We start from the raw sequence: 25265 nt of genomic DNA, 5'->3' as shown, positions 1-25265 counted from the left end.
CTAGATTAATATAAAGAAAACCACACAAGATATATTATAGTTTAACTGCTAAAATCTAAAAAGACATATTATTTACAGGGAACAACAATTCAAATGATGGCTGACTTCTCAAGAGAAAACAGTCTGAGGCTAAGAGACAGTGGAACAACATCTTTAAAGTCTTTATAAAAGTGCTGAAAGTAAAAAAAAAAAAAAAAAGAAAAACAAAAAGAAAGCTGTCAACTTCGACTTCTATATTCAATGAAAATATCCTTCAAAAATGAAGGCAAAATAAAGATGTTTTCAGTAAATAAAAATTCAGAGAAATCATTGCCAGAAGACCTACACTACAAGAAATACTAAAAGATGTTCAAGCTGAAGAAAAGTAAAGCCAGAAACCTGGATCTTCTGAGAAAACAAAAACAAAAACAAACACAAACACAAGAACAAAACAAAACGAAACAAAAACATGAGAAATGATAGCTATGTGGGCAAATAAATTCAAGACCTTTTTCTCTTAATTTCTTTAAGATACAGACTAAAGCAAAAAATGGTAACATTGTGAAAGTTATGATCTATATAGATGTAACACAAACGACAACTATATATGGGCTGGGAGTTAAATAGACCTATATGGCTGCAGGGTTTCTAAAATTTTCATAATCAACTTAGAAAAAATAATGCAGCTTCTTATATACTGACATGGAATGCTGTTTAAGGTATTTTTCAAAGGAAAAAAAAAACCAGATTCAGAATACTATTACAGAATGGTACTTTCTTAAAGCAAATACATATACATATCCAGAGAATATCCTGAAAGGATAATACATGAAACTGACAGGGGACAGGAGCAAAATCGGGTAACTGGAATGCAGGGGTGGCATAATATTTACATTAACATTTGAATTTATTACATTTTATACTGTATAAAATAAATACAAAACATTAAATACTCACGAAAATCAAAAAATAAAGGCTCTGAGAAGTTCTACAGTAAGAAAACATTTGAATTTTCCTTGATCCAGCATTTTACAAATCTATATGACTGTAGGAAACTGACTCTTCTCCCTTTTTCAAATAATAGCTATTTCTATCCCAACAGTGACTGGTATTGCTTACACCATATTAAAAAACACTTATTTTTTTAAATCAATTTTTTACTAGTTGTACCAACTAAATCTAGTAAGAATATGACTCAGGTCATGTGATATCATTTCATATTAATCTTTAGCAACTAAAATATATTGTGGCATCTTGTTATGGAATCATTAGTATGTTCAACAAGCAATTTTTTATGTTTTCAGAAATAGTTGATATCATTCAGTTTGGACAGTAATAACAGAGGTACCTAATGAGTTTTTAAAAATAAGTAAGCATGGGACAGTGACTGAATTTAAGAATGTATTGGAAAATATTAAGTCTAGAACTTTAGTGGATGGAATTTTATTAGACTGCCAGTGAAACTGCAATTGTATTTGAAGTTGCTCTGATGGACTCTTTAAAAAAAAAAAAGAATATTTCAAATGACCTGAGTCATATTCTTACTAGATTTAATTGGTACAACTAGTAAAAAATTGATTTAAAAATATAAGTGTTTTTTAATATGGTGTAAGCAATACCAGTCAGTGTTGGGATAGAAATAGTTAATATGAAATGATATCAACTATTTCTGAAAACATAAAAAATTGCTTGCTGAACATACAAATGATTCCATAAGAAGACACCACAATATATTTTAGTTGCTAAAGATTAATATGAAACATAACCATTATTTTGAAACAAAAAAGAAAAACCCACAAATTCTTGTTAAAGTTCAACAGATATTATTTAAATTGTAGTATCTTGGTTTTAACAATTTAACAGTTTAATAGTGAAAATTTTTTCTATGATACATTAATTTTACTGGTTCCTTTGAGTTTCTAAATCCACTTGACAATTTTCTTTAATAGTGTATTTTATTCAATTTATCTTTGTACCTACACTAACAAAGGAAAAAGAATACAATTTGTGAATACCTAGAAATTCCTTAATCATGGAGATTGTATACAATTGTTTCCATGCTCTTTGAAGGGAGGACATGATACTAGTTTCATCTGAGCTAACAAGGAGAATTTATTACTAAAAGATCTGGGAGAGGAGTGAGATGCTAAAATGAAAGACATGGAAGCCTGGCAACACATTCTAGCCTAGCTGACCCTTCCTAAGAAAAAAAGATAGTACTACTAGTAAGGTGCTAATGAGCCGTACTTGGTATCCTCATGCTCAACAACCTTCTCAGATCACTCAGGTTGAAAATAAACTTCTGTATTACAACTGAAACTAAAAATTACACTGAAAAGGACATGTTTAGCATCTTAGAGGCTCCTACATATTTAAAGCTTCTTCTTTAAAATTCCATGTTTTAGATGTTTGAACAAGACATCAATAATTCCATTATCCTTGCTCTGGTTTGATATTATTTTTACCTCTCCCAAACCATAAAATTTGCAAAATAAAAAATTCAACTGCAAAATTATTCAATATTTGGAAACGAAAATTTAACAAACCCTCTTAAGAACCAACACAAGAGCTATCAAATAGAATACAAACAGATACTTAAAATTTTAGAAACCGGTAACAACATTCAAATCAAAGAGGTGAAGTATTCCAAGAATATTTACTCCAGTTGTGTTAGGAACAAACTAAATTATGACTTCCTTGGGCCAACTAAATACAGTAAGAATAACATTCTGTTGCTAATACGATCATTTGAAATAATTATTTTTGAAAAGAACTTAGCCTATCAAAGTCAACTTCAAATATAAACGTGTTCCCCATCAATCAAGTGTATAGAAACAATATAAAATTATTCAAATTTTGTTTATTTTACCTCAAACCCAAGAGCTTCCTATAATAATATACAACATCATATAGTGTTTACTGAGTAATAGGAAAAAAGAAGAAAATTAAATGAAATTAGAATAAAATATATAACTTCTACCAGAAAAAAAAAGAGACTAGAACCAGCAGGGACAAATAAGTGGAAATTATTAGAAGACACTGACTTAAAGATTTGGTTGTATATAAAACATAGCTCCCTATATTTTATATACCTAAACTTATAAAATAATCCCATAAACTCTATTATTCCTTAATATAGACTAGAAGAAACCCACAAACATTCTGAAAGGAGCTAAACTGCAAATATTTTAGGCTTTGCAGGCCATAGGGTTTCTGTCACACCTTCTCAATACTGCTGTTGTACTGAGAAAGCAGTCATAGACAATATACATCAACAAATGAAGGTGGTGGTGCTCCAATAAAATTTATTTTTATGGACACTGAAATCTGAATTTCATATAATTTCTACACATCACAAAACAATCTTCTACTAATTTTTTTCAATGATTTTTAAATATACAACCTTAGATCATGGGACATACAAAAAAAGAAAGCTGTGGGCCCTAGACTGCCAACCCCTGCCTCATCTAGAAATACACGAAAAGTAGTTACTAGAATACTTTCCAAACATTCTTTCTAATAATTGAGTATCAATAATGTTGCATTTTTACTATGCCATTATTTTTACCATATGTAAGTTCTAAAACAGTATAATCTGCCAAAATAATGACGGAATCAAAGCTAAGAAAGCTAAAATGAAGTATTCTTAATATTTCAAAGCCACAAAAAAGAAGCAATAAAAAAAAACAGAAAAGTGTTGTTTCATTACACATTCCTAGGTCATAAATTTCACATAGACTTAAACTAACTCTATATAATATTTGCCCACTGAGTGATACAAAGTTATTAGTTATATTATGCCAAATTTAGAATTTCATTAATTCCAAAAGTAATATAGGATTAATATGTGGCCAAAAGAATCTTGGAGCCTGGGTGAGATGGTGAAACCTCATCTCTAAAAAAGACACAAAAATTAGCCAGGCATAGTAGCACTTGGACCACCCGGTCTATATCAACGAGCTACTCAGGAGGCTGAGACGGGAGGATGGCTTGACCCCAGGAGGTGGTGGTTGCAGTGAGCCAAAATGGTGTCACTGCACTCCAGCCTGGGCAACAGAGTGAGACTCCTGTCCCCCTACCCCTGCAAAAAAAAGAATCCTGGTAGTTTCATAGTTAACACTGTTTCATATGGTAATACTGAAAAGTCTTAGAAAACTCAAAGGACAAGGTTGTGAAACTGTATTTTAATTATAGCTTACCTTTAACTAGTTGTTAAGATCTTGAGCAAATCATGTCAGCCAGCATTTCCTAAAGTTTGCCCTGTATCCACAGATCATTCATTAATGTAACAGGATCTATGGCCAACTGAGTCTGAGAAATGCTACACATTATATACATTTCTAGAAGATTTATAATGTACCTAAGCGTATCATAAATTCTGAGAAATTCCGCAATAAAGAATGCTGTTAGTTTAATCTAGAATTGTCCAAACTTAACTACTTTTTGTGTGTCATACTTATTAACATCCAAAAAAACTAAAATTTCTTAAAACACACTTTAGAAAATTTTCTAATCTCTAGTCAAAATCAGATAAACATCCCTTTGGTTTCTAAATTTTAGAATTTTGTGAGACTAATTCTAAGTAGTAATTTTGTGAAAGCTGTTCAACTATTAAGTTCAGGTTTACAAACCTGGAACCTCTGGATCAAATGTACTCCTTTATACTCCCACTATGAACTTCCTCTTCTAGAGCACTTATCTTTAAGTAGAAATAATTTCTCTAACTTTCTAGACTTACTCTTTAAGTGGGAGCTGGAACCATCCTAATTTCTTCAACACTTAGGAGAGTGCCTGGATTACTCACTAAATGTGTTTCGGTTCTGGTTTTGTTTCTATTTTACTGCAATAATCTCCCACTTGATCTACCCAGAACCACTCTTGCCTTTCCCATACTGCTTCTTTATGCAAACATGGTCAGGTCTCCTCCACTCAAAAACTTTCATCTTTGCCGGGTGCGGTGGCTCACGCCTGTAATTCCAGCACTTTAGGAGGCCAAGGTGGGCGGATCGTGAGGTCAGGAGATCAAGGCCATCCTGGCCAACGTGGTGAAACCCCATCTCTACTAAAAATACAAAAATTAGCTGGGCGTGGTGGCATGTGCCTGTAATCCCAGCTACTCAGGAGGCTGAGGCAGGAGAATCTCTTGAACCCGGGAGGCGGAGGTCACAGTGAGCCGAGATCGCGCCACTGCACTCCAGCCTGGTGACAGAGCAAGATTCCATCCAAAAAAAAAAAAAAACTTTCATCATCCACTCTTCTGAAAATGAAGACCAAATTTCATAAAATAGCCCTGGAGGATCTAGTCTCTGCCTACCCTCTCCTGCTTTACCTCTTTTATCACTGCTTCTCTTTATTTTATCTGCTTTAGCCATACAAAGCTAGTAGAGATGAAACTAGTCAGCATAGAGTAAAAAGCAGAGCAGGGGCCTGGGGAATGTCAGGGTACGGTAGGGTGAAGTGGGTTGGGGTGAAATGAAAGGCAAGACTGAAAAGGTTATATTAGACCTTAGCAAATGAGAGGGAACAGAAAATAAATACCTCTAAAATAGGAGTATACCTGACTTGGAACAGTAGGGAGCAGTAGGTGGGTTACAGAAGCAATAGAGGTCTGAAACAGCAGAAGCTTTATGCAATCAACTCCCATGGTTACCTCTCTCATCTAGATCTCTCCTGAGTCCAGTCTCCTATATGAAACATGTATTTGACAACTCCTCTTGGATGTCTTACAGACATGTCTATCCCTGAAGTCTTAACTGCACTCCAAATCTGTTTCTTCTCCATTCTTTCCCATCTCAGTAAATGGCAGTAACCTCTATTCACTGGCAAAAGCCAGAATCCTAAAAGGTTCTCCCACTAAATTTAGAAAAGACATGAAATTCCCATTAAACGTCCTCCACACTAGGTAGCTATAGCCTTTAATTAATATAGCAAATATGGTAAAGACCCTAATCCCCTACATACAGTACTCCGTTAAGTATAACCACCCACTCACATATTACACACATACAGGAAGGAAGTCACTTACATCTGAGTCCCAATCAAGGAGTTCACATTCCTATGGGGGCAGAGGCTAGGTGAAGTGGGACACTTAATCTGCATATCCTCTGAAATACCCAATGTCCATCTAAGACAAAATGGTACCTGTGCCCAGAGGGTTAGCCCAAATAATAGCTTCGAAATAAGAGGTAGCCACCATAGAGGAAGAGGTGCTTATGGCCTCTAACAATATCAATTTAAAAACAGTAGGTCCAGTGAGCCCATCAAGCAAGATCAACATCCCATATACCTGTACTTTTATACTCTAAAAAAAGATGGGAACACAGACTAGGAACTACTGTCATGTTTGAAAATGCCCCCATGTTTGTTGTTAGTGCTACTGTCTGTTACTTCATGGTGACTAGAAACAAACTCCACAACAAAAATGACAATAAATTATGGTGTATTACTATAGTAGAATACTAAGTAAATTTATTAAATAGTTGTACACTTAGTTACATGGAAACTCATAACAGATTCTGAAGTGAAAGCAGAGTATATAGTTTGCATAAATACATACACTCATTAAAATGCTACAGCTGTACCTCTGGTAAGCCAAAGGTTTGTATGGGCTTGTCCTAGAAAGCAGGAAAGTGAGGAACAAAGAAGGCAAAATGAAAAATTAGAAATAGATTTTGAAAAGTATGTTTTACCAAAGTTACCTGACAAATTTAAGAATAGTGAAATTATACATAGTGTATCCACTGACCATGATGGAATCAGACTAAACATCAATAACAAAGACAACAGGAAAAATCTCCAAACACTTGGAAACTACACTTCTAAAATAATCCAGAGGTCAATGAATTATCAAGGGAAATTTTTAAACTGAACAAAAATAAAATACAATATATTACAATTTGTGAGATGCAGAAGTGATAAAAATTCATAACACTAAATACATAGATCAGAATTAGCCAGGTATGCATCTGTAGTCCTAGCCACTCAGGAGGCTGAGGCAGGCGGTTCACTTGAGCCCACGAGTTTGGGGCTGCAGTGAACTATGATTATGCCACTGCACTCCAGCCTGAGCAAGGCAGTAAAAAAAAGGAAGAAAAGAAGAAACATCTCAAATAAATAATCTAAGCCCATACCTCAAGAACAAAGAACAAGAAAGGGGAAAGTAAATCTAAAGAAAGCAGAAGGTAGTAAATCTAAGAATAGAAATCAATAAAACTGGAAACAGAAAAAAACTATAGATAAAAACAATTAAACAAAATCTTGGTTCTTTGAAAAGAATAATAGAACCGACAAACTTCCAGCAACACTGACAAAGAAAAAAGACACAAATCATCAATATCAGAAAAGAATCACAGATTATCACTAGAGACTCTGTAGACATCAAAAGAATAAGGGAATACTAAGAACCATTCTACACACAGAAATTTGACAACTTAAGACAAAATGAGCCAAATCCTCAAAAAGCACAGCTATCACAACTTATCCAACATGAAGATGACTTGAAAAGCCCTATAGGTATTCAATAAATTGAATTCACACATTTAAAACTCCTAAAAAAAGAAAATTTCTAGATGTGGCTGTTTTCAGGAAGAATTCTGCCAAACTTTTAAAGATGTAATGTCAGCTCTATACAATCTCTTCCAGAAAACAGAAGAAGAGAGAATGCCTCGAACTCTTTTTATGGAATACAACAGTACCCTGATATAAAAAATCAGAAAAAGAATGCCAAAGGGGTTATGGTGAGGGGAACTACAGACAAATATCCTTCATGACTATAGAGACAAAAAGCCTTAATAGAATATTAGCAACATACATAAAGACTCTTAGATTATGACCAAGTATTGTTTATTACAGGCATACAAGATTGGTTCAGTATTTAAAATTCAATCAATGTAATCTATCACATTAACAGGTCAAAAAAGAGAAATCACATGATCAGTTAATTGATGCAGCAAAACATTTAACAAAATTCAACACCCATTCATGATAAAAATTCTCAAAAAACTAGGAAGAAGAACATGTCCAATTGGATTTAAAATATTTACTAAAACTCTACACCTAAAATCAGACTTAATGGTGAAAGACTGAATGTTTTGTACCCAAGATCAAGAATGAGGCAATGATGTCCACTCCCACTACTCTTCAAGCACTGTGTTGTAAACCGTGTTGTAAACACAGTGCTTGAAGATCTAGCCAGTGCAGTAAGGTAAGAAATTAAACATGTATTAGCCCATTCTAACATTGCTATAAAGAAATACCTGAGAACAGGTAGTTAATTGGCTTATGGGTTTGCAGGCTGAACAGGAAGCATTGAGGCTTCTGCTTCTGGGAGGCCTCAGGAAATGTACAATCATGGCAGAAGGCAAAGGGGAAGTAGGCACATCTTACATGGCCAGAGCAGGAGGAAGAGAGAAAGGAGGGAGGTGCTACACTTTTAAACAACCAGATCTCACGATAACTCACTCACTATCACGAGAACAGCACCAAGGGGATGGTGCTAAACCATTCATGAGAAACCATCCCCATAGTCCAAACACCTCCCACCCCACCCAACCTCTAACACTGGTACAACTGAACATAAGATTTGTGTGGGGACACAGAGCCAAACCTTATCAAAATGAAAGGCAAGCAGATCAGAAACCAAGAAATAAAAATGTCCCTATTTAAAGATGGAATAATTGTCTGTGCAGAAAGAAATGTATTTTTTAATTACCTAGAACTAATAAGTGAATTCAGCAAGTTCACAGGACACAAGATCAAAGCACAAAAATTGAAATGTATGTCTATATACCAGCAATAAAAACATGGAAGGTGAAAGTAAAAATACAAGAAAAGATTTGTTCTAAAATTTACATGGAAAGGCAAAGAACACAGAGTAATTCAAACAATTTTACAATTTTGAAAAAGAATAAAGTATAAGAAACCACTCTATTTTAACACTTATTATGTAACTTCAGTAATCAACACTGTGAGGAGTTGACAAAGAGACATAGAGTTCAACAGAACATAACAGAGAACCCAGAAACAGACACACACTAGTGTGGCCAACTGTCTTTATACAAAGGTAAAAAAGCAATTCAATGGAGGAAGGACAGCTATCCAACAAATGGTGCTGGAACAAATGGATAACCATAGGCAAAAAACCAAAACAAAAACCCTTGACCTAAACATGACACCAATAAAAAGAAGCTAACTCAAAATGTGTATTTAAATGTAAACCATAAAACTTTTAAAAGAAAACCGAGGAAAAAACCTTTGGGGATCTAGATTTGGTGAGGAGATTCAGACATGACACCCAAAGCACACTCACAAAAAAAAAAATTGATAAATTGGACTTCATCAAAATAAAAAACTTCTGCTCTATGAAAAACTATGTTAAGAGGATGAAAAGACAAACTATAAAAAGGGAGAAAACATTTGCAAACCACATATCTAACAAAGGATTCATATCTAAAATATATACAAAACTCTCAAAACTCAACAGTAAAAAAAAAATTTTATAGAAAATGTGCATAAGACAGAGACATTTCACCAAAGACACACAGCTAAACAGACACACAGATACACACACACACACACTTACACATATGAAAAGATATTCAACATCCCTAACCATTATGGAAATGTCAATTAAAGCCATAATGATATATCACACACCTATCAGAACGACCAAAATAAAAATATTGACAACCACAAATGCTGGGGAGGATGAGGAGAAACTGAATCTCTCATACATTCCTGATTGGGATGCGAGACAGTTCAGCAACTCTGGAAAATAGTGTAGCAGTTTCCTAGAATACTAAACATATATTTACTACACAACCCAGGTATCACACTCCTGTGCATTTATCCCAAAGAAATAAACATTTACATCTATACAAAATCCATATTCATAGCAGCTTTATTTGTAGAGCTAAAAACTGAAGAAAAACAAAACATCCCTCAATAGGTGAAGGGTTCAACAAACTGTGGTACACAGAACACTACTCAAAAACATAGTATTCAAAAAGTCACATACTATGATTCCATTTATGTAATATTCTTGAATATTAGAGACGGAGAACAGATACATGGTTGCCAAGAGCTAAAGATGGTAGGGAAGCAGAGGTGAAGGGAAGACTAGTAAGGGACGACATGAAGGAGAGCTTTGTGGTGACAGAATAATTCTGTATTTTTTTTTTTTTTTTTTTTTGGAGACAGTCTCCCTCTGTTGCCCAGGCTGGAGTGCAGTGGTGTGATCATAGCTCACTGTAGCCTCAAATTCCTGGGATCAAGCAACCCTCCCACTTCAGCCTCCCAAGTAGCCAGGACAACACACATGGACCACCATGCCTAGCTAATTTATTTTTATTTTTGTACAGATGGGATCTCACTATGTTGCCCAGGCTGGTCTCACACTCCTGGCCCCAAGCTATCTGTCCCACCTGGGCCTCCCAAAGAGCTGAGATTATAGGCATGAGCCACCATGCCCGGCCAAGTTCTGTATCTTGATTGCTGCAGTGGTTGCATGAATCTACATGTGATAAAATGAAACAGAACTACAACACACACATTTACCAATGTCAGTATACTGGTTTGAAATATTGTCCTGTAAGTCTGTAAAATGTAACCAATGGGGAAGACTGAGTGCAGACTACATGGGCTTCTGTGTGCCATTTTTACAACTTTCAGTGAATCTCTATTTCTAAATAAAAACATTTTTTAAAGGAAGACAGAAACAACTAAATCAATAGTAATTAGCTACATTCTGAAGTTTCTGAATATGTATCTTGAAAATTTACATCCCACATATGCTATCATTCCAAGTATTTTCTTGAATGATTTTATTTCATGGTGATCTTTATTCTAGAAAAAAATACGTTTTGAAGTAAGGCTTCGATTCTCTTACTTCACAGTATCCAAAATACCCAATAACAAAACTATTTCATAAAATGGGTTTTAGAATTTTACAGAAATAGATTTATAATCCAATTCTATAACTTACTACATAAATGACATGAGCAAATTAAACTTGAGTCTCTGTTTCTTCATAACTAAAACAAGGATAAAATATATATACTTTGGAGAACTACCATGTCTGTGTATACAGAAACTGGCAGTGTTCTACATACACTGGACTACATAACTTTTACTGTTACCATCTTATCTCCCTGAAGGTAACACACATTCCTATGGGCAGGAGCAATTTCACGTATTTCCCTTGAATCACCTTACTGCTGTCAGCATGGTGATAAGTATATAAAAAATACCCAACATGCAATTTTCTTTGAACTTTTAACCTCTGCCATTAAAATTACCCTTTTTCTTTACTGTAAATGGTTATACCTTGACTTTCTGAAAAGGGCTAGGTTTGGAGTCTTTCAGGTGTGTCTTGTTTTTCAAATGAGAGTTTTCTTGTTTTTGTTTTTTAGAGACAGAGTCTCTCTCTATCACACAGGCTGGAGTACAGTGGTACCATCATAGCTCACTGCAGCCTCAAACTTCTTGGCTCAGGTGATCCTCCTGCCTCAGCCTCCCCAGTAGCTGGGACTACAGGCCTGCACCACATGTCCAACTTATTTTTTAATTTTTTCTAGAGACGAAGTCTTGTTATGTTGCCCAGACTGGTCTCAAACTCCTGGCCTCAAGCAATCCTATCACCTTGGCCTCCCAAAGTGCTGGGCTGCCAGGCCAGCCTCCAATAAGAGTTTTTTGATGAAGCTAATATGTAGTTTCTAAAGGCATCAAGCCAAGAAAGACTAGTTCAACGGTGTAATAGTTCAGAGATGCAAAACACAGACCGAGATTTCCAATCATTCTGCACATCCCATATTCTTGCTTCTAACTCAGTCAGTGAAAAATATTTTTTTGATAGCCAATAAGTGGCGTTTTTCCAGTGTCTCATCACTTCATAGAGATCATTATTCGTGCTTATCATTTAAGAATCCTATTTGTATTTAAATTGACTAACACTGCTACCCATTACCAGCTCCAGGTTGCTGACCCTGATCTTTTGCAATGTTCTAGAAATTATTTCTATATTCACCTATTCCTCATTATATTTGTTCCATCACAACAGAAATTATAAAAAAGATAATACCAACCCCACTCTGTAATCTGGTATCTTCTTTGAAGAATTTATTCTGCTATTTCTTCTCCTAGTTCTAAACTCCTAAAAGGAACTGTCAAGTAACCATCAAATAGGATTAATAAACTCAACTGTAATACTGCTCACTAAGCTTCTCTTACTCATAAAAGTCATATTAAAATGTACTGTGAGGGACAGTGCAGTTTGTATGATATTATCATCAATATATCACAACAAAAGTTTCAAACAAAACACTTTAGACATCTTTGAGAAGGTTTTAGATATCTTTGAGAGCATACTACTCAAAGATGCTCTATACTTTTTATTAAAATGTCTTCTACTATATATATACACATATATATAGTGCAAAGACAGTACAGAGTTCCCATATACCCTTCATCTAGCTTTCCCTAATGTTAGCAACTGACAAAAACAGAGTAATATTGGTCAAAACTGGAAACTGAACGCTGATACAACGGTATTAAGTAAATCGCAGATTTTATTCAAAGATTTTATACTTTTTAAGTAACTGGTGACACTGGACTTCTAGATATGTTGGGAATAAGTGAATATCCCGATGTCTTGGGAGAATTTCTATTATCACTTCTAATTTAACATGCTCCCAGCTGCTCTATGATGAGCTTTGATTCTCTATGAGAGCATGGAGTCATGGTAACGTAGAATCTTCTGTTGGATGAAATCTTGGAAGTCATTTAGATAAATATTTTGTAAAGTATAAACTATGACCCATTAACAGGTTATATAATAAATTTAATAAACCACAACTATAATTTTTTTTGAGAGAGAGAGGGAGTCTTGCTCTGTTGCCCAGGCTGGAGTGCAGCGGCAGGATCTCGGCTCACTGCAAGCTCCGCCTCCCGGGTTCTGGCCATTCTCCTGCCTCAGCCTCCCAAGTAGCTGGGACTATAGGCGCCTGGCACCACGCCCAGCTAATTTTTTGTATTTTTATTTTTAGTAGAGATGGGGTTTTACCATGTTAGCCAGGATGGTCTCGATCTCCTGACCTCATGATCCACCTGCTGCGGCCTCCCAGAGTGTTGGGATTACAGGCGTGAGCCACCGCACCCAGCCCACAACTATAATTTTTAATAAAACAGAAAATATTAGAGTATAATACAGATGTTAAGGGTATTACTGCTTCATAAGTCTTTTGTTTTAGTGATATTTGTTAAAATGTATATCTGTGTGGATGTAGGTATTTATGTACTAGGTCATATTATTTTTAAAAATTCCTTAGCACAGGCCAGAGACAAAAATGTTTTAAAAGTCACTCATCTATATCAAACCAAAGAAAGAAAGTTCTCTTTGATATTCCTGACAAATGATAACCCCCATCTCTAACTAAACACTATTAAAGGTAGAGTATTTGCTACTTATACATCAGACAATAATATGTATTAGGAAATTTTTAATGTGGAACCAACATTTCTCTGTTGACTTTTGATCTACAACTCACAAAAAGGGCGGGTTTTTTCCTTCTAAAGAAAAATACTGTGCAATCCTATTTCCTTTTTTCATCAAATCAGTGAACAGAAGTTGTTACACCTAGAAATCAAAAGTTCCAAAAGAAAGTTTCCTTTTCAGTTCCCAAGAAGAGACTCTAAAAATAAAGGGCAATAATAGAAGAACAGAAAATATATATATGTAAGGACTCTAAACGGAAGAATAGAAGCAATGCCAAGCAAAAACATCAAGTCAATGAAAGAACATCTTTGTAGAAATGATATAAATAGTGGATCCTGTCCCTGGCCAGCCCCGCCCGGCCTTCCCTCGGGCCCACCTGACCGCCATACGTCCCTCCTCCTCTCCACCTCGTGGCCGGCAGCAGCCCTCTAGCTTTGGCTCTGTGGACTGGCTCTCCCAAAACAGCTGCTCACACCCCCAGGCCTGCCGACGTCTCCCTGAGGAGCCTCCCTGGCCCGGGTCAGGCATCCGGCTCCTAGGAGCCCCCTCAGGCCGTCAGCATCACAGAGGCTAGGTCCTCAAACCTGCCTCCGCCGGAGAGGACCGTGGCCGGGTAAAGGGCCAAACACCTGGCGGGCTCCCCGGCGTCCCCACAGTCTTCACCACGGAGCAGGTCCGCGCCTTGGAGAGCGTCTTCCGACAAGACCAGTACCTGGGCCCTCTGGAGCGGAAGAGACTGGCCAGGGAGATGCAGCTGTCAGAGGTCCAGATAAAAACCTGGTTTCAAAATCGCCAGATAAAACACAAACGGCAAATGCAGGACTCCCAGCTGAACAGGCCCTTCTCGGGGGTCACTCCACACACCCCCGGCTTTCCACTCACCGTCTTCTAGCCTTGCCAAAGGCCTGCAGCTGCTGTGCCCTTAGGCACCACTACCTGGGCCCCAGGTTCTGATGCTGCCCCCTGGCTCCTTCTGGGATCTCTGCCAAACGGAACAAGAGGCTCTGGCCTCTGAGTGGGCTTCCTGCTGAGGGCAGCCTCTGGCCTATCACCCTGCAAAGCCCAGGAAGTGGCATGCATACGCTGGGACCAGCCCTGTCCGCGGGACCCTGGGGCCTGGTGTGCTCTGCTGGAGACAGGGGACGCATTTTGAGGAAATACCTGACTCCAGGCCTCCCATACACGTGGTCTGTGCAGATCGCACCTGGCACCTACACGGAGGACTCAGCTATTCTGTTTACACTGTGGCGGCACCTACCATCCTGACTCAAGCAAAGGTTCTCGAGATTTCTGGAGAATATATTTATTAAAGCCACCTCATCACCGAAAGTTACCAAAAGGGTCGGTTTGGGAAGTAAATGAAGGGTCAGTGTACAGAGTCAAACGCATAAGTGGGCTTGTTATGAGTAGGGCTTTCAGCATAAGATAAAAGGATAATTTGTTTTTTTTTAAAAGTGTTGGAAAAACTGGTTTTCCAGTTGGAAAAATAAAGGTTGTAAGCTTTGTGTGTAAAAAAGAAAACCATGAAGGATTGGAAGGGGGAAAACAAAAAGAAATTATATAAATAAAATTATCAAACTCAGGCAGATAATTTTATAGACGTATGCATTACTTACTAGCAAATCTTCTCATTTTGGAAAATGTTTCACTTTTTAATTTTTTGTAAACACACAAAGAAGAAAAACTTCCACATTCAAAAGAAAGACTAAACCATGCACAAATGAACCCTTTCTGTTTCCTTTAACATACAAGAAAGTGATTTCATGAAATTTATTAAAACTGTTATTTCTTGCCAGGCGCGGTGGCTCACGCTTGTAATCCCAGCACTTTGGGAGGCCAAGGCAGGCAGATCACGAGGTCAGGAGTTCAAGACCAGCCTGGCCAACATAGTGAAACCCCGTCTCTACTAAAAATACAAAAGAAAAACTTAGCCGGGCGTGCTGGCGGGTGTGCTGGCAGGCGCCTGTAATACCAGCTACTCGGAAGGCTGAGGCAGGAGAATCACTTGAACCCGGGAGGTGGAAGTTGCAGTGAGCGGAGATCGCCCCATTGCACTCCAGCCTGGGTGACAGAGCAAGACTCCGTCTCAAAAAAAAAATAAAAAAGCTGTTATTTCTGTCCAATCCCAAACAATCAAAGCAACCAAAGTACTTCATGTCATTAAATATATATGTGTAACACACTTACACATACATATATATATAGATATTCACCAAACCTGTATTGAACTATCTGGCCACTTCATACTACTCAAAAGGCAGATTCTTAGCAAAATATATGACAGGCAAAAATGAATTCTGAAGTAAAAAAATCCACCAACTAGATAAAACTCAATGTACTCCACACTTAAGGGGACATCTTAGGGCTTAATTAAAGCCCTGCTACTCTTACTTTGCCCCACATTCAAACTATAGTATCAGTTTTCAAGATAATAGTAATTGAAAAGCATTAAAGAAAGGAGGAAGCAATATGCAAAGGTGCACTAACAAAAACAAGAAATAAGACGACAATCTGACTGCCAAGAATGATTTGGAAAGTAACTAAAAGCACACTTAAGTACTCTAGAAACAGATGTCTAGGATTATCTGGTATAAGGACAAACCGTGTATATATCTCATGAGGCTTATGATAATATTTATTGTTTATAAGGTTGACAAGAGTCAACAGGAAGGATGCTTTATGCTAAGAATTGTGGCATTTTCTATTTAAGGATATAAAAAATACATGCCATAACTTTTAGAAATATTTGTATCCAAAATTACTGAACTAAGTAAAGTTTTAGTTTCCAAAAAAAAGTGAATCCTCAGCAATGTGAGGAAGCTAGCTGTCCAGAACAATTGTCCCTAAGGAGTGTGGTTAACTGTAATTCTTACCTTCTTCTTTACTTCTTTCAAGTTTTACGACTATTTAAACTATCTCATAATCTTTGATGTTAATAGAGGGTAATGTGTTTTAGGTTGTGGGGACCAGTATTTAAATGACTGGACATAGAATTACCTGAGGAAGTTTTAAAAAACACTAGGGTTCAAGCTCTGCAACCAGAAATTCTGATTTAATTAGTTGAGATAAAGCCTGGGCATCAGAATTTTTAAAGCTGCCCAGGAAAGCCTGATGTTCTGTTAGGGTTGGGAACCACTTAGGTAAATAGTTTTCTTCATGACACCTTTAGGAATTTTTAAGAGAGATACAGTATGCAGCATTTCCAAAATTTGTCTTCAAATCCCTTTTACCATGGAACATCTTATACAACACTGACTTAGGTAACGCTTCATCTGAAAATCAAGGTAAATATTAAGTTTAGAATCAAGTTGTATAACTTTTGAACTTTGTAAAAGTTCTAATGTGGTTAGGAAGAAGGAAGGGGAGGGAAAAAAGAAAAGGAGGACTTACTTTTATCTTGCTACCACATTTTTTATATTACAAAAATTCCAAATGAAATATTTTAACTTAAAATTTCACAGTTTATTTTAATCATGCTTATATTAAGCCTGTGACTCAAAAGTATTTACATGTTGTGAAAGTTAATTCCAAAGATAAAACCATGCTGCCCTCTAATGGTTCAAGATAAATATTTTTACCTATACATACTAGTAAGGTGATAAATACAATTTTATTATTTTATAAATGGGAGGATTACATTATATACTAGAAAAGAAAAAGAAGATTTCAATTTTTGGTATAACTGAGCTCAAAAAATTAACTACGACTGCTATGTTCAAGCTCAAGACCCTTTTAGCTGTCCAGGCACGCTGGCTGACCCCCTGTAATCCCAACACATTGGGAGGCCAAGCCAGGAGGATTGTTTGAGCCCAGGAGTTTGAGACCAGCCTGAGCAACACAGTGAGACCCCATCTCTACAAAAAATAAAAAATTAGCCAGACATCAGGGTGCCCCAACTACTAGAGAGGCTGAAGTGGAAGGATCGATCACTTGAGCCCAGAAGGTCATGGCTGCACTGAGCCATGATCGTGCAACTGTACTTTCAGCCTAGGTGACAGAACAAGACTGTCTCAAAAAAAAAAAAAAAAAAGAAAGAAAGAACTCTTTTAATTATCAAGCCATTTCTTAAACTACCATATTTGCCTATGCATGTGTAAATCAGGATAAAAATGTTCACCTCCTCTGCATTCTGCAATAGCCATATCTAATTTAGGTTCTTTTTCAAATAAATCTATGGCAATAGTGTTCAAATTTGAATGCTCGTACCCTACAAAAAAAAATTTAGAAAGTTACACATATTCTTGCATATTTCTTCTTATAGCTACAGTTTTCATTCACATTTTTAAAATTTCATTAAGTATTTGCAAAAGAAAATTAGAAAATTACAGTAAATTAGAAAAGTAGTTTCTAATTTACTGTAAATATTTACATCTTAAAATAAAATTATGTCACTCTTTTAAGTGTATCCAAAGAAACTGAACTATCAAAGCAAGCTGACATCCATCCTTATCTACTTAAAAAATACATAAATTCTGTTAAATACAACAGAAATTTTACACCAGTTGTATCTTGTTTAACTTGCATTTTACTGCACTCTCTCCAAATAATTTTATCCTAATTTCATATTTTATAACTAGAAGTCTTTTATTTCTCATTCTACCATAATTCTATGAAACAAAAATGGACATATTAATTAAATTATAGATCACATTTCCATGTAAGTTAAAAAATATTTTGTGCAATGAGCAATTATTAGCAGATAATGAAACAAATATTATAAATTTTAATACATAATTTTTTAATTTCTTTTTATTATTATTTTTTTTTTAGACAGAGTCTTGCTCTGTCATCCAGGCTGGATTGCAGTGGCAGGATCTCAGCTCACTGCAAGCTCCGACTCCCGGGTTCACACCATTCTCCTGCCTCAGCCTACCAAGTAGCTGGCACTACAGGTGCCCGCCACCATGCCCGGCTAATTTTTTTTGTGTTTTTAGTAGAGACAAGGTTTCACCACCGTGTTAGCCAGAATGGTCTCAATCTCCTGACCTCGTGATCCACCCGCCTCGGCTTCTCAAAGTGCTGGGATTACAGGCGTGAGTCACCATGCCCGGCCACATAATTTTCAAACAAAAAGTAAAATATTAATGGATATGAATCTCACCGACATTTATAGACTTTTTTCTTTATATTGATGTATCTAAAAAAGAATATTTCTTACTGCTAAAATGAGATAGGTTCTCAATTCTACTCTTATTTCACTTATTTCAGGTATAATCACTAAGAAATGTAATTCACATTAAAAATTAAATCACTCTGAGTTTTGTTATAACAAGGTCACTCAATTTTTTCTATGCCAAAACATACACTGTGATCTACCATCAGAATATTTTTAGTGATGTGGCAACTGATGTTAGGTCCCTTTACAATTTGTTGAAAGCAAATAACTAGAAACTACCTGACTTATGAAGGATGCATTACACATTCGCTACAATTTTTCAGTTTCTCCACTTCTGGGAAGTATTCCAAAACAGTATTACTATGACTTATCAAATGATTATGAATTATACCTGCTATTGTTTCCCTTAGCAGTTTAATTTTATATACTCTGAAAGGGTAGAAAACATCAAAATACTGCTAATTTCAATATCCTTTTGCTAAAATAACATGTTTTATAAAATGCTTTCATCTTATCATACACTTCAAATATATTCTACCCAAACGGTAGAGCAGCATACAGTTTTGGTAAACACCCACTGTCAACCAAATGCCAAATCAGACTATCAAAAAAAAAAAAATCTGCCTTTATTTCTCAACTCAAATACATTTCAGGCTTAAACAAAAAAGATTTTAAACTTGTCTCATAAGACAAGGCCCAAATATACACTATACACAACAGACACCAAAAACAGAGAAGGGCTAAAAAGTTATACTAGCTTAATGAAAACAGAAAGCAGTGATTGTTATGCTGGTATCAGACAAAGCAGAATTCAAGCAAAAAGGTATTAATGGCTAACACTAGGTATTAATGCTCAAATCTACAATTCTTCAGTGATATATAACAGTTATGAACACCTATGCACCAAATAACGCAGCACCCACCGAAAGCCAAAAACTACAGGAGATGCAAGGGTATATAAACAGAAGCACATAAATACTAAGACATTTTAACCCACCACTCTCAGTACAAGACAGATCAAGTAGAGCAAAAAAAAAAAAAAAAAAAAACCATATAAAAGACCAAAGCAACAAAATCTTACAGAAGATATTATGTTGTATATGTGTGTACATATGATCCTCCATTTGATCTCAAAGAAAGCATAAGGAGGTGCCACAAGGTGGAGATATTACAGTCTCAAATCAAAATACAACAAACTAGAAATTAATAACAAAATTTTAAAAAGCAAAGGGCCCTTCTACTTGAAAAATAAAACCTTTATTAAACAATTTGTACATGAAAGGGAAAATACAAACTGGAAAAACAATACCGAAAGAATAATGAAAATACTACATAGCAGAAACTATAGTACAAATGGAAAACAATGGTCAAAGGAGAATTCATAACCTTCAATAGTTATAGTAATAAAAGTATTCAAATAAATGAATTAAATTCAACACAAATTTTTAGAAGGCATATAATATTACTAATTTTGCATCAGATTTTATTGCTCATTTTTTTCTTCTATATTTATACTGGTATTAGATTGCAACTTCCTTTTCTGTACTGTCTTTACCAGGTTTAGGTGTCAATGACAACTATATTTGCTAAAAAGAATTCAGAGGCTGGGTGCAGTGGTTCATGCCTGTAATCCCAGCACTTTGGGAGGCCGAGGCAGGCAGATTACCTGGGGTCAGGAGTTCGAGACCAGCCAGGCCAAAATGGTGAAACCTTGTCTCTACTAAAAATACAAAAATTAGCTGGGTGTGGGGTGGCGCACACCTGTAATCCCAGCTACTCGAGAAGCTTGAGGCACAAGAATCGCTTGAACCCAGGAGGCGGAGGTTGCAGTGAGCCAAGATTGCACCACTGCACTCCAGCCTGGCGACAGAGCAGGACTTCATCTCAAAACAAAAACAAAAACAAGAACTATTTAAAAGGTACAATAGTCACACTCAGTAACATGGGGTTTTAAGAAGTATCTTGGGGGGCTGGGCACAGTGGCTCACACCTGCATTCCCAGCACTTTGGGAGACCGAGGTGGGCAAATCACCTGAGGTCAGGAGTTCGAGACCAGCCTGACCAATATGGTAAAACCCCGTCTCTATTAAAAAAAAATAAAAATTAGCCGGGTATGGTGGCCCATACCTGTAGTCCCAGCCACTTGGGAGGATGAGGCATGAGAATCTCTTGAACTCAGGTAGGGGAGGTTGCAGTGAGCGAAGATCATGCCACTGCACTCCAGCCTGGATGACAGAGCAAGATTCCATCTCAATTGAAAAAAAAAATTATCTTGGGAAGTTCACCACCATTTATCATAATGTTTCTATGAGAAAATACATTCTAAGTTTCCAGTAACCAACATAAAAACAAAGTTTGGAACATGGCCTATTTGATGATCACCCAAAATCTTACCCAGAATTTATTAGACACAATATTACATTTCCAAGAAATTATGTTATTGCAGAAACTTCTATAAACATGTAACATAAACCCTCATTAATAGTCAAAGAAAATTTGTTTTAAAAACCATACTTATGCTGGGCATGGTGGCTCATGCCTGTAATCCCAGCACTTTGCGAGCCCAAGGCGGGTGAGTCATGAGGTCAGGAGTTTAAGACCAGCATGGCCAACATGGTGAAACCCTGTCTCTACTAAAAATACAAAAATTAGCTGGGCATGGTGGCACGTGCCTGTAGTCCCAGCTACTCCAGAGGCTGAGGCAGAAGAATCGCTTGAACCCAGGAGGTGGAGGTTGCAGTGAGCTGAGATCAAGCCACTGTACTCCAGCCTGGGTGACAACAGCAACAAAAAAAAAACCAACCATACTTAAAATTCTTTCTAAATCCAATGGACAATAAAACTTCACAAAACCTTTACTGAAAATCAGTATTTGAAGAAAATGCATAAAAAGTGATTGAGTATTAAGGAGAAACAGCTGGTGGATAACATTGTTTTTTGATTCATAAAGGAAGCCTCCAAAACAAAGCAGAAAAAAAAACTTCAAAAGTTTCAAAATTTTTAGAGCAATGACTGGCAACCTATATAAATCTTTCAGAATTCTGAATACTGAAAGCCCACGTATTTATATGTCACATGACATATTAAAAAGAACTTCACGGCCAGGCTTAGTGGCTCACACCTATAATACCAGCACTTTGGGAGGCCAAGGCAGATGGATCACCTGAGGTGGGGAGTTCAAGACCAGCCTGACCAACATGGAGAAACCTGTATCTACTAAAAATACAAAATTAGCCTGGCATGGTGGCGCATGCCTGTTCTCCCAGCTACTCAAGAGGCTGAGGCAGGAGAATTGCTTGAACCCGGGAGGCGAAGGTTGCAGTGAGCTGAGATCGCGCCACTGCACTCCACCCTGGGCAACAAGAGCGAAACTCTGTCTCAAAAAAAGAAAAAAAAGAGCTTCATAATTTAAACTGTCATTGTACCCAGATTTTTTTTTAAACACAGTAAGCATTGTTAAGCAAGACTTTGCTCAACTGAACAGAAAATAAAGATATTTGTGAGAGAGCATTGCTTCAAACACAAAATAAACCAAGTATTCTATTTGTTTTTCAGAGCTTGAGCAACAGATTAATAAAATTAGCCTCAAATAAAATAGAGAACACTATTCATTTCGCCCATTCTAGATAAAAGTTGTTCAATTTTTTAGATAACTTTAGGACTAGAAAGATAGACCCCTTGTTGTAAAAACACTTTTAAAATTAAGAATTGGCTCTGTTGACTTATGCTTTTGTTTTTGTTTAAAGGGGATATGAAAAATGTTAAACCTTTTGTGACATATCCTGTAATCCCAGCACTTTGGGAGGCCGAGGTGGGCAGATCACAAGGTCAGGAGTTCGAGACCAGCCTGACCAACATGGTGAAACCCTGTCTCTACTAAAAACACAAAAATTAGCTGGGCACAGTGGCGCGTGCCTGTAATCCCAGCTACTCAGGAGGCTGAGGCAGGAGAATCACTTGAACCTGGGAGGCAAAGGTTGCAGTGAGCTGAGATCGTGTCATTGCACTCCAGCCTGGGCGACACAGCAAGACACCGGCTCGGGGAAAAAAATTGTATTTAACAAACACACAGGGATTTTACCGTATTACTTTTTTTTTTTTTTTTTAAGCTCGCTCTGCCGCCCAGGCTGGGCTGGAGTACAGTGGCATGATCTCAGCTCACTGCAAGCTTCGCCTCCTGGGTTTAGGCCATTCTCCTGCCTCAGCCTCCCGAGTGGCTGGGACTACAGGCGCCCGCTACGTCACCCGGCTAGTTTTTTGTATTTTTTAGTAGGGACGGGGTTTCACCGTGTTAGCCAAGATGGTCTCGATCACCTGACCTCGCGATCCGCCCGTCTCGGCCTCCCAAAGTGCTGGGATTACAGGCTTGAGCCACCGCGCCCGGCCCACACACAGGTATTTTAAACAGTCTCTAATCTAAAATTAAGTGGTGATCCCTGGGCCTGCCTGGCTGCCTCTAAAAGCAGACCAAAGTAGCATGGAGTCCTGAAGTTCTATCATGGTAAATGTATTACCAAGTTATTAGTATCTGAATACTAACTCTGTGGCAAGAAAACAGACTACATATTCCTTGGGAATGAACGTTAAGAAAGCTGAAAGACCAAAGATAAAATGAATGGCTATCATGCCAGACAAGGCAGAAGAGGTATGTGTATAAAATGCTGCATATAATTACACAAGGCCACAGATTTTCCAAAGCTCATATTTAAATCCTAACTTAATGACTCCTTATATAAATGCACAGTTTTCTAAGGGAGAAATGATTCTCTGGGTTACAGTGGCAGTATTATTCCAGGGTCAACTAAATTTTAACCACGGGCCAAAAATATTCATATGTAATAGAGAATCGGCCATTCCTTCTATAAAGCATATACCCAGAAATAACAACAGAATCACAGCCTGATTTTATTAATTTTTTTAATTAAGCAGACGTAAATTCTTTTAAGTTTCCCACAGTAACAACGTCCAGTACAAACACACTCATATTTAGATTATTTAAAGGAATTCAAAACACTACGGTAAAGTAAGGTAAAGGGCCATGCATAGTCACTGAATTACTTTATTAAAACCTGAAAACAACACTGTAAGGAAGCATTATTTATTCTCCTAACTTGCAGGTGAGTTAACTGAGAATTAGAAGTCGAATAACCTGCTCAAATCCACACAGCTATGATTCCAACTCCAGAGTTTGTACTTGTAACGAAACAAGTTAAAATGCAATAAAGGTTAACAATTATAACAACAATTAGTGCACAAAGGCAGAAGATAAGCAACTGAACCAGCCTATCATTCTGTCCTCAAACACCCTATAAGGTAAATATCACTTTAGCCTCTAGAAAAACATTTACAATGTTTCTGGCCAAATGCTTCAGAAGCAAAAATATGGCGCTTTCTTATAAATATTTTTAGCCTCAAAGAAAATGGAGGATTACAAAATGTATTTTTAAAATCAATGTTATTGAGGTAAAATTTACATTTAATGAAACGTGCCTATTTTAGGCTCATAGTTGGATGAATTTTGACATACACTCATATTAACAATCACCAAAATGAAAATACAGAACATTTCTATCACTCCCAAAAGTTTCCTTGTATAGGAAATTCCCACCCCCCAAATCTAGGCAATCAAAGAACGTCTTTCTGTCACTATGGATTAGTTTTGCCTATTCTAGAATTCCACAAAAATAGAATCTTACAGTATCTACACTATGTATCTATCCTGTCTTCTTTTGCTCAGCATAGTTTCTGAGATTCATGCATATCATTGGATGAATCACAAGTTTTCCTGCTGAATAGTATTCCAAGTAATTGTTATGTTACAGTGTAACCATTTACCTAGTGGTAGATATCTGGGTTGTTTTCAATTTGGGGCTATTATAAAGGAAAATGCTACAAATATTCATGTACAAGCTTTTGAATGGCCATATATTTTCATTTATCTTAGGTAAATACCACATGGAATTTGCTGGGTGGTAAGATAAGTACTACATGCTTAACTTCATAAGAACAGAATAAACTCTGACAAGGTGCCTGTACCATTTTATATCCCAAGCACCAATGTATGAGACTTCCAGTTGCCCCACCATGACACTAGGTGTTGTCGGTCTTTCTAAACTTTAGCTATGGTTTTAATTTGCATTTCCCTGATGATTAATCACTTTGAGCATCTCTTCATGTGTTTATTAGCCATTCTTATCTCTTCTTTATTGTCTATTCAAAAATATTGTCCAGTTTTGTCTTATTAATGAGTTGGAGGTATTCCTTTATATATTCTGAAGTCCTCTTTCAAATATATGTATTACAAACATTTCCTTCTAATATATGTCTTGCTTTTTCATTTTGTAAAGTGTCTTTCAAGTACCAGAAGTTTAAATTTTGATGACATGTAATTTCTCAATTTTTGCATGATCCATGCTTTTTGTGTTCTAAGAAATCTTTGTCTATTTCCAAAGTAGCAAAGTATGTTCTTCTGGAAATTTTACTTTAACTTTTACATATAGGTCTAAGGCCCATTTCTGAATTATTTTTGTCTATGATGTGAAGTCAAGGTTCAGGTTTTTTTTTTTTTTTTTTTTGAGATGAAGTTTCACTCCTGTTGCCAGGCTAGAGTGCAATGGCGCAATCTCAGCTCACCACAACCTCCGCCTCCCAGGTTCAAGCAATTCTCCTGCCTCAGCCTCC

At 36.6% G+C, this 25265-nt stretch overlaps 1 protein-coding gene and 1 pseudogene across 1 annotated transcript in view; one reads left to right on the top strand and one right to left on the bottom strand.

Moving 5' to 3' along the window:
• The window catches only part of LOC105508327, a 32098-nt pseudogene extending 17477 nt beyond the window's left edge, over window positions 1–14621 (top strand).
• Window positions 1–25265, bottom strand: part of LOC105508351 (double-stranded RNA-binding protein Staufen homolog 2) — a gene marked incomplete at its 3' end in the record, with an annotated part of 155296 nt that overhangs the window by 41704 nt on the left and 88327 nt on the right. The gene's annotated exons all lie outside the window — the stretch shown is intronic.

This window comes from Colobus angolensis, unplaced genomic scaffold (genome assembly GCF_000951035.1).
Source record: "Colobus angolensis palliatus isolate OR3802 unplaced genomic scaffold, Cang.pa_1.0 Scaffold16, whole genome shotgun sequence".
Classification (NCBI taxonomy): Eukaryota; Metazoa; Chordata; class Mammalia; order Primates; family Cercopithecidae; genus Colobus; species Colobus angolensis.
This window is presented reverse-complemented; position numbering and strand designations above follow the sequence as displayed.